Raw genomic sequence first — 12,836 nt, 5'->3', positions numbered from 1 at the left:
TGCCCTCAGATATGCATGCAACTCAGGGGGAGTTGCACATGTGTATCTGAGGGTACAGTTTAATCCTGAAAGTTGACCAAGAGGAAACGATTTCCTGTTCACCTGAATTTGTTTCTAATTAAGAAACATTCAGATCCAACCAGGCAAGTGCAGCTTTGCCACGTCAGTTCTTGCAGATGTGTCTCTATCAAATTTCAGTGCGTCTGTAACCAATGATGAACAGCTTGATTTAAGTCTAGCAATGTACAATAATGCCAAAAATAAGAGTATCGGGGATTTAGGAGAACAAAAACAAGGTGACTTATAGCAATTGCAAAACAGATTTATAAGAGGACATGATGCCCATCATTTCAATACACACATTCATAAGATTGATATGAGGTTGCAATATTAGTTGCCCTACATTATAATTTATTTATACAGAAGTATATCTGCAAATTGCCCACTTTCATTCCTTAAGGTGCTTCACAATTGACTGATGAGAAAAATCTATTTCTAAAATATTTTCTGCAAAGTGAGTCTATGAAGCAAAAATTGTTTTTCCTCCCCAACGCTTTTGGGGGTCGGGGAAAAGAAAAAAAGTCTTAGGTTTGGTCTTCATCTGGAGAACCATAAAAGAAATTACCATAAAAGAACCATAAAAGCTGAATTATATTTTCTTTGTAATCATTTAGGGGCTAAAGATGGTGTGTTTTCTCCTCCGTAGGTCACTACACTGCAATGTTTTAAAGTAGAGAGCCCACTACTGGGCAGATAAATGCAGCGGGCATCTATAAAATGTAAGTTTTGGGATAGTGCCCACTACCAAGGTATGTCCCTCGGCCCGCGCAGCTTCCAGCAGCTCCCATTGGCCTGGAGCTGCAAACCGCGGCCACTGGGAGCCGCGATTAGCTGAACCTGCGGATGCGGCAGGTAAACAAACCGGCCCAGCCCGCCAGGGGCTTTCCCTGCACAAGCGGCGGAACAAGTTTGGGAACCACTGTCCTAGGCTTTCAGTTAAGCCACAGGTGGATGCTGTGTTAGGGAGGCCTTCAGACTACTGGAAGGCAGAGAAAGGTGTGGAGTCTAAGAAGAAACCTTTTCTGCCTAATTATCCCCTGGCCTGTCTATCTTATGTGACCCACTTTCCATCACTGCTGGTTCCTGGTCCTCACCTCTAAGGTCCCATTGACTAAAAAAAGTTAAGTTTGCTCATGCTCTCCCTCATGAATGTGTAAGAGGGAACCACCCAAGATTTAAAGAGACAAATTATGTATCAACAAAAGAAAAGTACATGACAATTGCAGTGAGTTTTGCCTTTGGTTTCTTTTAGTATTGGCAAAATATGTTTACACATTTTTAAATATTACTCTGATCTCCAGTTATTACCTTGAAGCATCTTTCTGAAATCTCTCTCAACAGTATATCATGCTATGTTAAAAAAAAATTATTTAAAAGGCTATCGTGAATATGAGATTTAGCACATACATCAAGTAATGTGAAATTTCCTCCTCGTCATCTTCAGCATACCTACATGGCAAACAACCTGAAATTACTGGGGGAAATTTCTAGCAGTTCTCACAAATATACATAATTATTGGCATTACTATATCAAAACATGCCCTGAATTAGTAATCTGCGGTTAAAATGTTTGTATCCATTCATTAAGTGGGTAGTATGTGAAATGGGATTGGTGTTCTCAGTCCAGGGTCAAGAAGAAATGACAACATCTGGAAACCAACACAATCCTTGTTGCCAGTCTCAGTCGAAAGGCTATGCACTAAATAAGCACAAAGACTCAACTACCCTCTGAATCCTAAAGATGATATCTCCAGGTCAGGGTTACAGAAGACTGGTGGACCAGTACAGGGAAGCTTGGGCTGCAGCTGCCCATGCTATACCTGTTCTGTGAACTGATCTGTAACTTCATTTTTTTTTTGGGGGGGGGGGGGGGTTCAATTCAGCAACTTTCCTGAATATATTCACTTTTTTAAAAGTGGAAACATTCAGATAATTAGGGCTTGAATCATGTTTGCCGGTGCCACCAGCTGCACATTGCACCTCACTGAGCCAGGATGGGGGATTCATCTCTGGGAGAGAACACATTTTAATTGTGGTCAGAAGTAAATGGGGGTGCCACTGGCAAGGACAATCAGAGCGGCACATGAATCCTGTGGCCATGCTCCTTCTCCAAACTGAAACACTCATTTTGGAGGCTGCAATGTCCAACTACAGAACCCTCGCAGAGTGGGCTCCAGTTGTCTTGTACTGGTACAGCCCCGACCAATTGGTCTGTCTGCCAATGTAACCAAGGGCTAAATGTGGCCCTATAAGTCCTGTTGCTAGATTAACCCAAAACAAACCAGCAAAAACAAACAGAGCAATGGATTCCAAAATACCAGAAGGTATATTTTTAAAACATTTGTTTAGAAAAACAAATATAAATCTGAAGACAATAAAGCACTATATTTTACCCTTTCCCTATCCTCTGTACCCAGTTCCTTCTGACTATTAGATAAAGTCTGGATTCAGAACACGACTAACTCTGTGTCCGTACAGCACCTAACATGACAGTCCCGATCCTGATTGAAGCCTCCAAGTGCTACCGTAATACAAACAACGTTTACATGTAAATGTTTACATTGGTATGAGTAATGATTAAACAGATGGGTTACTTCTAAAGGGGAAAAAGTTATTTGTACCTAAACTTTTTTTCACATATTAAGCCAGGAAAACTTCTGCACTTGCAATTGTATGCCTCATAAAAGTTAAGATATTCCTAAGAGTTGCTTGAAGACTTGGGAGTGGCAATTTACACCTTCATAATTTTACAGTTGTCAGATGAAGTGTTCCTAGCTAGTTAGAATGGATACAAACCAACATAAATCAAACATACTGGAGCATACATCAAACTTTAATGAGCTTTCAGAATCAAGTTGTTTGGAAATGTAGCTTCCAAGTTTATATTTAATATACTCTAGTGTTTCCAAGAGGGAATAATATTTTTCTGCTCTAATTCTATTATATAAAAAATAAATTTTCTCTGCCAGTAAAGCATATGGGACAGTTTTTATGTTGTTAATAATAACTGAAGTCATGCACTGCAGATTTTCACATTTAGTATTTTCTATGTAAGCCCATTTTGGTCTGAAGCTTGGCCAAAAATAATCCCAAATAGACGTAAAATTAATTGCTTTCCAATCATTTGCACTAGGTGAGAGTTTACATAAAGTAGTATTTTTTATAAAGTAATGAAAAGCAAATATTGAAGGCTACAAACCTTCCATGTGTAGATCTCCCACTGAAGTCAGTCAGTGGCAGTTCTCTGAGCAGATAGTTGGCAGAATCAGGCCCCCAGGACATGTTTTGTTTCCCCTTCAATTAAGAAGGGGTTATCTGAACCTTTGCAAAACAGCAGCACACAGAAAGAATTCCCAATATTTGCTCTGTCGGATAGTTAATATCTCAGTCCTGCAAAGATTTATTCATGAGCTTAACTTTATGCACCTTGCGTCATCCCACTGAAGTTATGCGAGACTATGAGCAGGGTGTAGAGTTAAGGACACACCTTTTGCAGGATCAGAACCTAGATCAGCTGTAGCTTGAGTGACATTTTGAGGAGGGGGAGAAGTGGCAAATAAAATTCAAGCTAACATATGTGAAAGCTTACATGTACTAATAACTTTTGAAAAATTAAGCCACTAATTTAGTCACATAAATATGGATTTAGGAGACTAATTTAAGAATTTTTAAAAATTCTAGGCCCACGTTATTATTCAACAATACCGTCACACAGAGTTTTTTTAGAGATTTTTTTTTAAATGAAGCAAGGCTCTTGGCTTCTGTATTTGCAGTTTTACAATTTCATATAATATTTGCTAATAGGGTGACCAGATAGCAAGTGTGAAAAATCGGGACGGGGGTTGGGAGTAATAGGAGCCCATATAAAAAAAAGCCCCAAATATCGGGACTGTCCCTATAAAATCGGGACATCTGGTCACCCTATTTGCTAAGGTTACAAATACAGTATTGTACAAATTACAGAAGGAAAGGACCAGCTGATCTTCCCCTGCCAGTTCAGGACTGTACCCTCTGTGCCAACTCTCAAGAGTTTGTAGCAAAAGTAATAAAGCTGTGAAACAAATGTATTGCTATAAATTGTGCTTGAAATGGGGAAGGAGACCTATAAAAAGGGATAACAGCTACTGCCAATACACTTCTAGTTAAGTACACAGTTGAGTTAACTGGCAAGGACAATAGAGATTTATGACTTCATGGCTAAATATTCAAAATCAACTTGTATTTATTTGCCTTAAAACAGCTCAGAGCTCTCCTGGGGCTCTGTATGAACCAAAAGGGATTTGGAATGTGGGACCAATAATATGATGCAGCAGCTTACAAGGAGAGCCTTAAAGATACACGTGAAGCATTTCAAGAAATGCCAACAGCAAGCAAAATGAAGATGGGAAGAGAAACAACTAAGCCTGGGAGCAGAGGGATAAAGACCAAATAAACCTATCACGATTTTTTTTTTAAATCCTGTCAAACGGAGGTAATGATTTCTAACTATCGCAGTCCTCTCTAGAGCACACTCTGGAGCCTGATCCTGGATCAAGCCCCTCTAAAAGTATGCACTATGACAAGTGTTCAAGTCTCACTGCAGTAGAGTGCGGCAAAAGACAGCAGAAAGGATCCAAGAGATTTCTCTCTGAGCCCTTTCACCTCTCCTCCTACAAAACTGTGCGTTCCCTAACTACTAACAAAACAGCTCAAAAGCATGGCCCATCTGCATTTGCAATAACAGACACTGGTAAGTTAAAATAAGAATACATACATTAAACTAGAAACGTTTGGATAGTGTGGTTGGCTCTTTTTTTGCTTTGTTTTTAAGAGAGGGGAGAGAGAAAGAAAGTGGTTTCAATCCTTCCAACTCCAGACAAAGCTCACCCCTGATTATTGTGGTCGGTTCATCATAATATTTGCTTTCCAGGACTGGACTGACATTTTATTCCACGTAGGAATTCAACCAAATTCCAGCCAAAAGTTCAATATGCAGCTTCAGCTAAATAGTCTTCCAAATATTTAGTGGAAGTCAAATACCGTGGGTATTCATAAAGCTTCCTTTTACAGTTAGCAGTATCCTCCATTGTAAATACAGGGAATAGCCGCTCATATAGGGATAAGAGCATAGGATGAGAAGGGACCTCCTGGGTCACTAAGTCCAGCCCTCTGCTGTCACAGGCAACCCAATCATATGATCCTATTCATAAACTTATCAAACTCCATCTTAAAAATAGTAAAGTTGTTTACCCCCACTGCTGCTGCTGTTGTAAGGCAGTTTCAGGACAATGCCTTACATAACAGTGAAAGGAAACATGTTATGGGCACCAGTGTAGTTAAGGAGGTGATGCCTCTGCCCCATATTACCTGTAACATGGCAGGCTTGGCCATTCATCCTTCCCTCTTTCTCACAGGCAGTTCTGATCATAGCCCAGCAGAAGTCAGAGGAAGTTATGAAGAGGCTCCAATCCCTTCTGATCCCTCACAGTGGCAGTAGATGAGTCTTCTCCCCTTCACCTGACCAGTTCATGCAAGATCCTTCTCCCCCGCGCCCCGCTATTTATTTCTGGTGAGGGAATCTTAGTGATGATGGAAGTTCTTCCATGGATCTAATTGTTTTCACCATTATTCTGATCACTGTAACACAGAATTCCAGGTGCCAATGTATATAATGGTATTATATTTTCTTTTCCCCCCATCCCATCGTTTATACAGATGAACACTTTATAGATCTTCTCCAGCATGAGAACAATGGCAAATTAGTGGTTACATTTCTATATTAATAATGTTCTGTTTTGTGAGATTAACTTGGTATTGGATTTTATTACTGAAATCCTGCTACAAAAAAGAATCACTTGCAATGCAAGTGGTTGTATCATTTGTTGCTTTATTCACAATACAGCTAATTCAGGTACCTTCTCCAATTATTTGGCAAAATATGCTCAGGCATTCAATATGCTCAGGCATTCAATATGCTCCGGCATTCAATATGCTCCTAGTTTATACTGCTAGATTTTTTTTAATAAAAAAATTAACCTTATTAGAGTTGCAAAATTGTCATGAAAGGCATACAAATTTTTCATCCACCCTGTACCATGATGACAACAAATTAGCTAAAGGGATTTAGAGAAGCAGATACATCTAGGCGGACCCAAAACACTACATACAAACACCTTCGGATCTTGGTGGTGTTTTAAAACTTGAACCCATCTTTCATCATAATATAGCAACAGGTTAATGGCCTTACATGACATGACTAGAAAACAAAACAAAAAAGTATAACTACACAGAACTCCTTTAAGTTGAAGGATAAGATTTAAAAGGGAAGTAGCAGACAGAGCTATTCATTTTCTTTTTTTGCACACAAGCAAATAGCACAGTGGTAACCTGATCAAAGAGGGGGTGGGAAGAGGGATTCATCTTTGGATTTTTGTTTTTTTTAAGTCTACAGAAATTTGTCTGTTGAAGAAGAATATGAATGGGAAAAATCCAGCATATGAGCCAAGGACTCAGCCACAAATACCTTTGAATTTTTCACAGCTGGCTAAATAGGTCTTCATGACTTCTTTTCATTCTTTTTTGTTTCCTATTACCTGGGTTCTAAACATTTTATATCCATTTAGAGTAAACATCTGTACTTTAGGGCCCAGCTAATGATTTACAATGTCAGAGTGCAAGTGCACATTTTCAACCAAGATGACAGATGTGGTGTGGGGGGAGGGTGTCTCTGAATATTCTAAACCATCTAGCTCACTTAAGTACCGGAAGTGGGATAAAAGTTATTAAAGTGGCATGCCTTAAGGAAACGCTTGGCTTAGACCTTTTGCAGGGATGCGGAGCCATGGCGTCTGCTACACTCACTAAACATTTTCTCCATTTGTGAATGAGTGCTTTCACATCTTTTTCTAAGTTGCTTTATGAAATGCTAGATATGTCAGGCTTTTCACTGGGGGCAGACAGTTCTGAGGCTGATTGAATCCACAGAATCTTGACACACACAAAATCCCTGAAGCTCACAAGGACAGCAACCTGTTATATCAATAAACCTACTGTAGTAACAGGTGCTGCTTGTGAACATGTCACTGTGGGGTATGCAAGGGCTTTCACTGAGGAAACAATTGCCAGGGTTGTGAGCGGAGAGCCTTCCTGAGGGATTTGATAAATAAAGGAAAAAACAGACTAAAGAAGGGGAAAAGCAGCTGTTTGGAAGTGAACTGTAAAAACATCTGTAGTGCACCATCAACCTTCTCTAAATCCAGTCATTAAGAATTTTAGAGGGACATTACCTTACCACAGAGGAACTTCTATCAGTCTGACTGTAAAGACACACACCAGTAAAAAAAATTTCAATGTTAAGCTGTCTGATATAAAGTGAAGGAAGGAAACAGACACTGAAGCCACTGTTTACTCGTGTTAAGCCATGCAAAAGAAGACAAGAACTTAACTTTAGATGAAGTAGTCTATTATCATGCCACAATGCGTCTATACCAAACCTGATTCTTTTAGACCATGGCGCCTTTACACCGCGCAGGCAGTTTAGAGAGTGCTTAAAATGTATTGTAAGTTTACTATTGCATAGAAGCTGCTCTGACCACTACCGGAAGTGGTTAGTCACACACAAATGAACGCCATAGCTGACTGCCCCATGCTAGTTTGACAACATACCAAAGAAACATTAAAATCAGTTTATTTGGCTTCAGCATGCATCATTCCAACTCAATTTTATGCATTAGCTTGAGACTTGGCAGATTTGGGGGGTGGGATTAAGGTTCAAGGGTTTAAGTAGTTCAATTTATTTTTCAGTAACTAAGTTACCAGAAACTTGTAGCAAGATTGTATTTATTTTCTGAACAAGGCTCCAAGTTGGCAGAGATGTCTTTGGAAGTACATATTTCTTCACGTTCTCTTGATCTCAGTGCGTGGAGATTTGCTTAACAGCTGTTTTATGTACAAATGTTTTTTCAGGCATGTCCTCCCTGACCATGAACAGATTTTTAAGAAAATGGTCTTAAAAGAAGTTAAGAAACAACAAATGGCTGAGCCTCTTCGCACCCAGCCCCACAAACTGAAGATGGATAAAGCCTGGAGAGCCTTCAAATTGCACAGTTTCCATTTAATATCTATTGGGATAATGCTTCCGAAACAAAAAGCAGCATTATGCCCTCTGTATACCCCCAAAACAACAACCACACTCACGGAGAGGGTCAGTAAACCCATGTGTGTGATTTTATGTGCCTACAATTATTACCATCTATATAAATTCTTGAACTAAGAAAAAAGATTTTTGGCAATTAGAAAAGGACAGAAGACACTGCAATTTTTGGTTCAAAGGGGTGTGAAAAACAAACTGATAGCACATCAAGCCAAATTGCTACCACAAAAATTTAGTTTATGGGAGGAAAAAAAAAAAGTCCAAAAGTGCAGAGAACTTAAATTCAATGTTTTTATGGTTTGGTAGGACAGAGCTTTTTCCCCACTCCCACAATGGCACTTTTGATAATTTTATTAACACCTTGCAAACACAAAAAATCCTACTAAAAATAACCCTGTGCATAATGCTTGTAAATTTTTGTTTAAGAGAGAGACTAGAAATATACAATATGCATAAAACTCTTGGAAAATTTTCAAGGCAAACAGATAATTTGTGACTCTAAGGAGAGAACACCATTAATTCCAGCAGGGGATGATAATGACCAATGACATACGCAAGATTTCTTTTTTTTTAGTACCAAAAGGAGAAGAGAAGGGTGAAAGCAGGTCATATTTTGAAAAGCATAGTAGTCAGCAACAGAAGACACCCATGAGATCATCTGAACACTGTGCCTCTCCCTATGCACTGCCTCCAAGATAGCCAGGATCCAATGTATAGAGATGCTTTATAGCTCAATGCCAACATTTTGACTTGTGAACTGATGTGAACAAGTAGCCAGTGAGCTGACAAGGAACTGGTATAATCTGTTCTCTGTATTAATATTATTACTGCTTTTGACCCAAGTGGACTGTTTTGCAGACTGTTTCTGTTAGGAGGAGAAATTGATGAGAGAATCAGATATTTCTTTGATGCAACAATTTTTATTCACAAAGAATATACACAAAGTCCTGTTTCCCTGAGCAAAGTAGGACTCAAACAGGCTGAGTCCCCATCCCCCACCTCCCCAGTGCCCTCTCCACCAAAACAATACTCAGCCCTCTGCATTTGCATTCAGCCCCCAGTGAAACCCCTCCACATTGCTGAGTTCCTGACTGACCTTTCATTTAACATGTGTAAAGGGTGGTGGCTCTTATTGTTTTGTCTTTCTTAATCCAAAAAGGAGATTAGCTGCTTCTTACATTTATCCAGAAGGAAGGGTAGCTGTTAATGACCACCAGTTTCAATGAGATTCACCCAATCGCCAGCACAATGATACTATGAAAGTGGGCAGGCCTGTTTTGCCCATCTTCTCGGATAATGCCACATAATCCACATGGTATAATTTCAATGTAGCCCCCATAAAAAGACACAACAAGACCCAAGTCTGAGAGAAACAAATCAGAAACCCTTACTAGGTACAGATGGAGGAAAGAATTCTTGCCACCTCAGATTCCAATAGCAGATCAGTGGAGGAGAATGGGCTATAATCAGGCATTGGTGAGTAGGAATCTTTTCCTAGTGAGTGTGGGTGAGGACGAGAATAAGTCATTACAATATAGACTTTTGACCGACAGGTTGAAACCAGACAGACAATTATGCTCTCGAATGAACTTCCATGGGGGAGAGGTGAGAGACACTAAAATAAAAAACACACTGTCTCACCTCCGGCTGAATATTTTTCACTATATCTGACCTCTCAGTCCAAATCCTCATAGGAAACCTGCCCGACACCTTCAAAAGACAAGCCTGGGAGCTTAAAGTATCCCAACTACGGAGATGGGTGCTCAGGAGAGCAATTTAGCACAGTTCAGAGAACAGCTGTGCCAGAAGGCTGCATCTGCCCTAGAAGCATGAAAAATAGCATAGCACTGGGGAAAAGAGTGCACAGATGACTAGGAGACAGCTTGATAAATATCTGCAATGGGTGTGCTCCTAAGCAGGGGCAACAGAGGTGGATGGTGTCCTAGTAAAACGGGCAGTGACCCTAGCTGGGGGATGCACTCCAGAAGCTTTGTATAATTTCAAAATACACCCTGAGACCCATTTACCACCCAATACAACCTTCGGGTGGTATGAGAGTCTTCAAGTGGAAATAGAAGCTCCTTTTATACTGTCTATAAAAGGAACAAAAAAGCTTAAGGGGGGCTCTGAAGGGCTTAGACCTCTCAAGGTAGAGTGAAAGCATCCTTCTCGCATCTAGAGTGTGAAGACTGGCTTCTTCCCTTGAAGCATCAGAGTCGCAAAGTTTGGAGCAGAAGACTGGCAACTGAATGTCCTGGTTGATATGAAAGTTTGATGAGACCTTGGGAAGGAAGAAAGGATGGGAACGTAGACTCATCTTGTCCTGATAGACTACAGTATGGGGTGGATCTGCCATAAGGGCTCCCAACTCCCCCACCCTTCTAGCCCAGGTGATGGCTACATGGAACGAGGTTTTGAAGGCTAAGTGGAGAAGCGAACAGCTTCCCAAGGGTTCAAAACATGGTTTCCTTAAAGGGTTGAGGACTAGATTAAGAGTCCAAAGGCGAGTAGGCTCTCTGACATGAGAAAAAGTTGCTCACACCCTAAATGAACCTTGAAGTCATAGGATGTGTGAATGCTGAAAACTGCTCAACTGGTAGCCTGTTGTAATGACTTCTAGTATCCTTCTGCCTGATGTGATGTGCTCTCAAGCTTTCTTGGAATGGGAGAGATGATCCCCGTAGGATGAGTAGAGGATAGAAAGGTGGAGCGGGATAAGATCCATACTGTGGGATGGTTTGAGACTCCCGGCTCATAATGGTCACTCAGAAGAAATCGTGACTATAGATGATGGGCCCTTCTTAGGTGGTTCCATAGTTCTTTGCAAGGTTTGGTACTGGACCAAGTGAGACTGTTAAGCTGTCTGTGAACTGCTGAATTTTCTCTTGGTTGCAAACTTGTAGATGCCCAAGGATCAGAGGGTCGCTCTAGCATCCCATAACATGTGAAGGAATTTGCCCATGGCATCACCGAAGAGCATGGGCCCTTTGAAGGGAACATTCTTCACTGTATTCTGACCATCCCTAAGGGTCCAGAAAACCGTAGCCATGAAGCACAGCACATAACTAAAGCAGTTGCCATACAATGAGAGGTTGTGTCAGTAGAGCCCTGCAAATCTGCTGATATCCACTTTCTATCCACAGACCATGTCTGCAGATAGGATGCGGATAACAAATTTTGTATCTGCGCTGGGCTCCATGTATCAGTCACATCCAAAGAAGCTTTGGCAATCATGTGGCCTTTGGTAAAGAGGACTTGAAACTGGTTCTTCTGGTTTTGGGGCAAATATTCAATGAAGAGGGAGAACTTGCCATAATTTGTAGTCATACTTCGCCAACAGGGCACAAATAGTCTGATACCCTGAATGGCCAAAGAGTGGCCGAAGAGTGACTATTGCAGCCAAGAAGGTCCAGGCATTTAAGCTTCTTGTCACAAGGAGTCAATCTGGAATGATGTGACCATTAATGATAGGTATTAGGCATCAACTACCATGGAGTTTGGGGTGGGATGGGAGTTTGATAGGTACATAGTACTTGTTAGCCTTCTTGCACCTGGATGGGATGGTCACCAATGTTTGCCATATTATTTCTCTTTTGAAGGCTTCAACGTTTCTGATGCAGCATCCTGTCTCTTTGCTCACTGGCATCAGAGTCGTAAAAGTTGCCAGACTGCTTGGGGTGGCAGAAGCTAACGTATGGGATGGGACGGGGGAAATCAGGCCCCAAAAGCAGTAGTGGGTCTCAATGAACGCTCCATAAAGGAGCAACTTGAGCCAGTCCTCTCAGTTTCCTAGATCTGCTCTTAACCAGTGCAGACCTTACTCTTCTACGGGCTGTGAGACTCAGACAGCTGGAATGCCCGTCGCTGAGGGGAAGAGACCTGTGATAGGTCTGTCAGGGTTTGAAGCCTGGGGCTTGGGGCATAAACCGAGAAGGGGCCAAGGGCAGTGGGGAGGGGAAAGTAGGGGTGACCATGAAAACAAAGATGAAGGGGGAGGAACACCCCCAGAAACACACAGCATGTGGGGGGGGGTGATTAAAAACAATAAACGAATAAAAGATTTAAGAAAAAGGGAGAAAAGTAGAAGCTAGTCAAGCTAAGCAAATGGATACTGCAAGACTCCGTCTCTAGCCACAGGCAGCTGAGAAGGAAGTGGAGAGGCAGCGGGTTCGCCCTCCCCTTGGACCGGGGAACGAGGATGTGTAGGACACAGGCATAGACATAGCAACATTGCTACCTATAAATCTCCAAATGAAAGTGCACAGGTGCGTGCACATGTAAAGTAAAGCACCTACAGAGACAACTACTTGAAGAATGGTTTAGTTTTAATTGACACAGATCACATGGACCTCAAACCTACAACCATGCCCTATCTAACTTTCGTCACAGATGCAGTCTCATTAAAAACACACACACTCACATAGCACATCTTTAGCACACACAAGGCTTTGCGGGATCATGGACATAGTATACTTCCATTCCTGGATTCAGGGAGTAACTCATCAGGTTTCCAGTGCAAATACTCATTCTTTCAAATTCAAAATTCACTTTGTGCAGTTGTTCTCCAATATTCCCTTAAATGTCACTCTTGCTACACATATACTTACCAATATACTTATTTGACAGAATATTTGTGAACACCAAA

General features: G+C 41.1%; 1 protein-coding gene across 1 annotated transcript in view; it reads right to left on the bottom strand.

The window, feature by feature from the left end:
- Positions 1–12,836, bottom strand: part of BMP6 (bone morphogenetic protein 6) — a 165,971-nt gene that overhangs the window by 93,276 nt on the left and 59,859 nt on the right. The window lies entirely within an intron of this gene.

The sequence above is a fragment of the Chrysemys picta genome, chromosome 2, assembly GCF_011386835.1.
Source record: "Chrysemys picta bellii isolate R12L10 chromosome 2, ASM1138683v2, whole genome shotgun sequence".
In the NCBI taxonomy this organism is placed as follows: Eukaryota; Metazoa; Chordata; order Testudines; family Emydidae; genus Chrysemys; species Chrysemys picta.
Note: the sequence above shows the minus strand (reverse complement) of the source record. Positions and strands in the feature narration are given on the sequence as shown.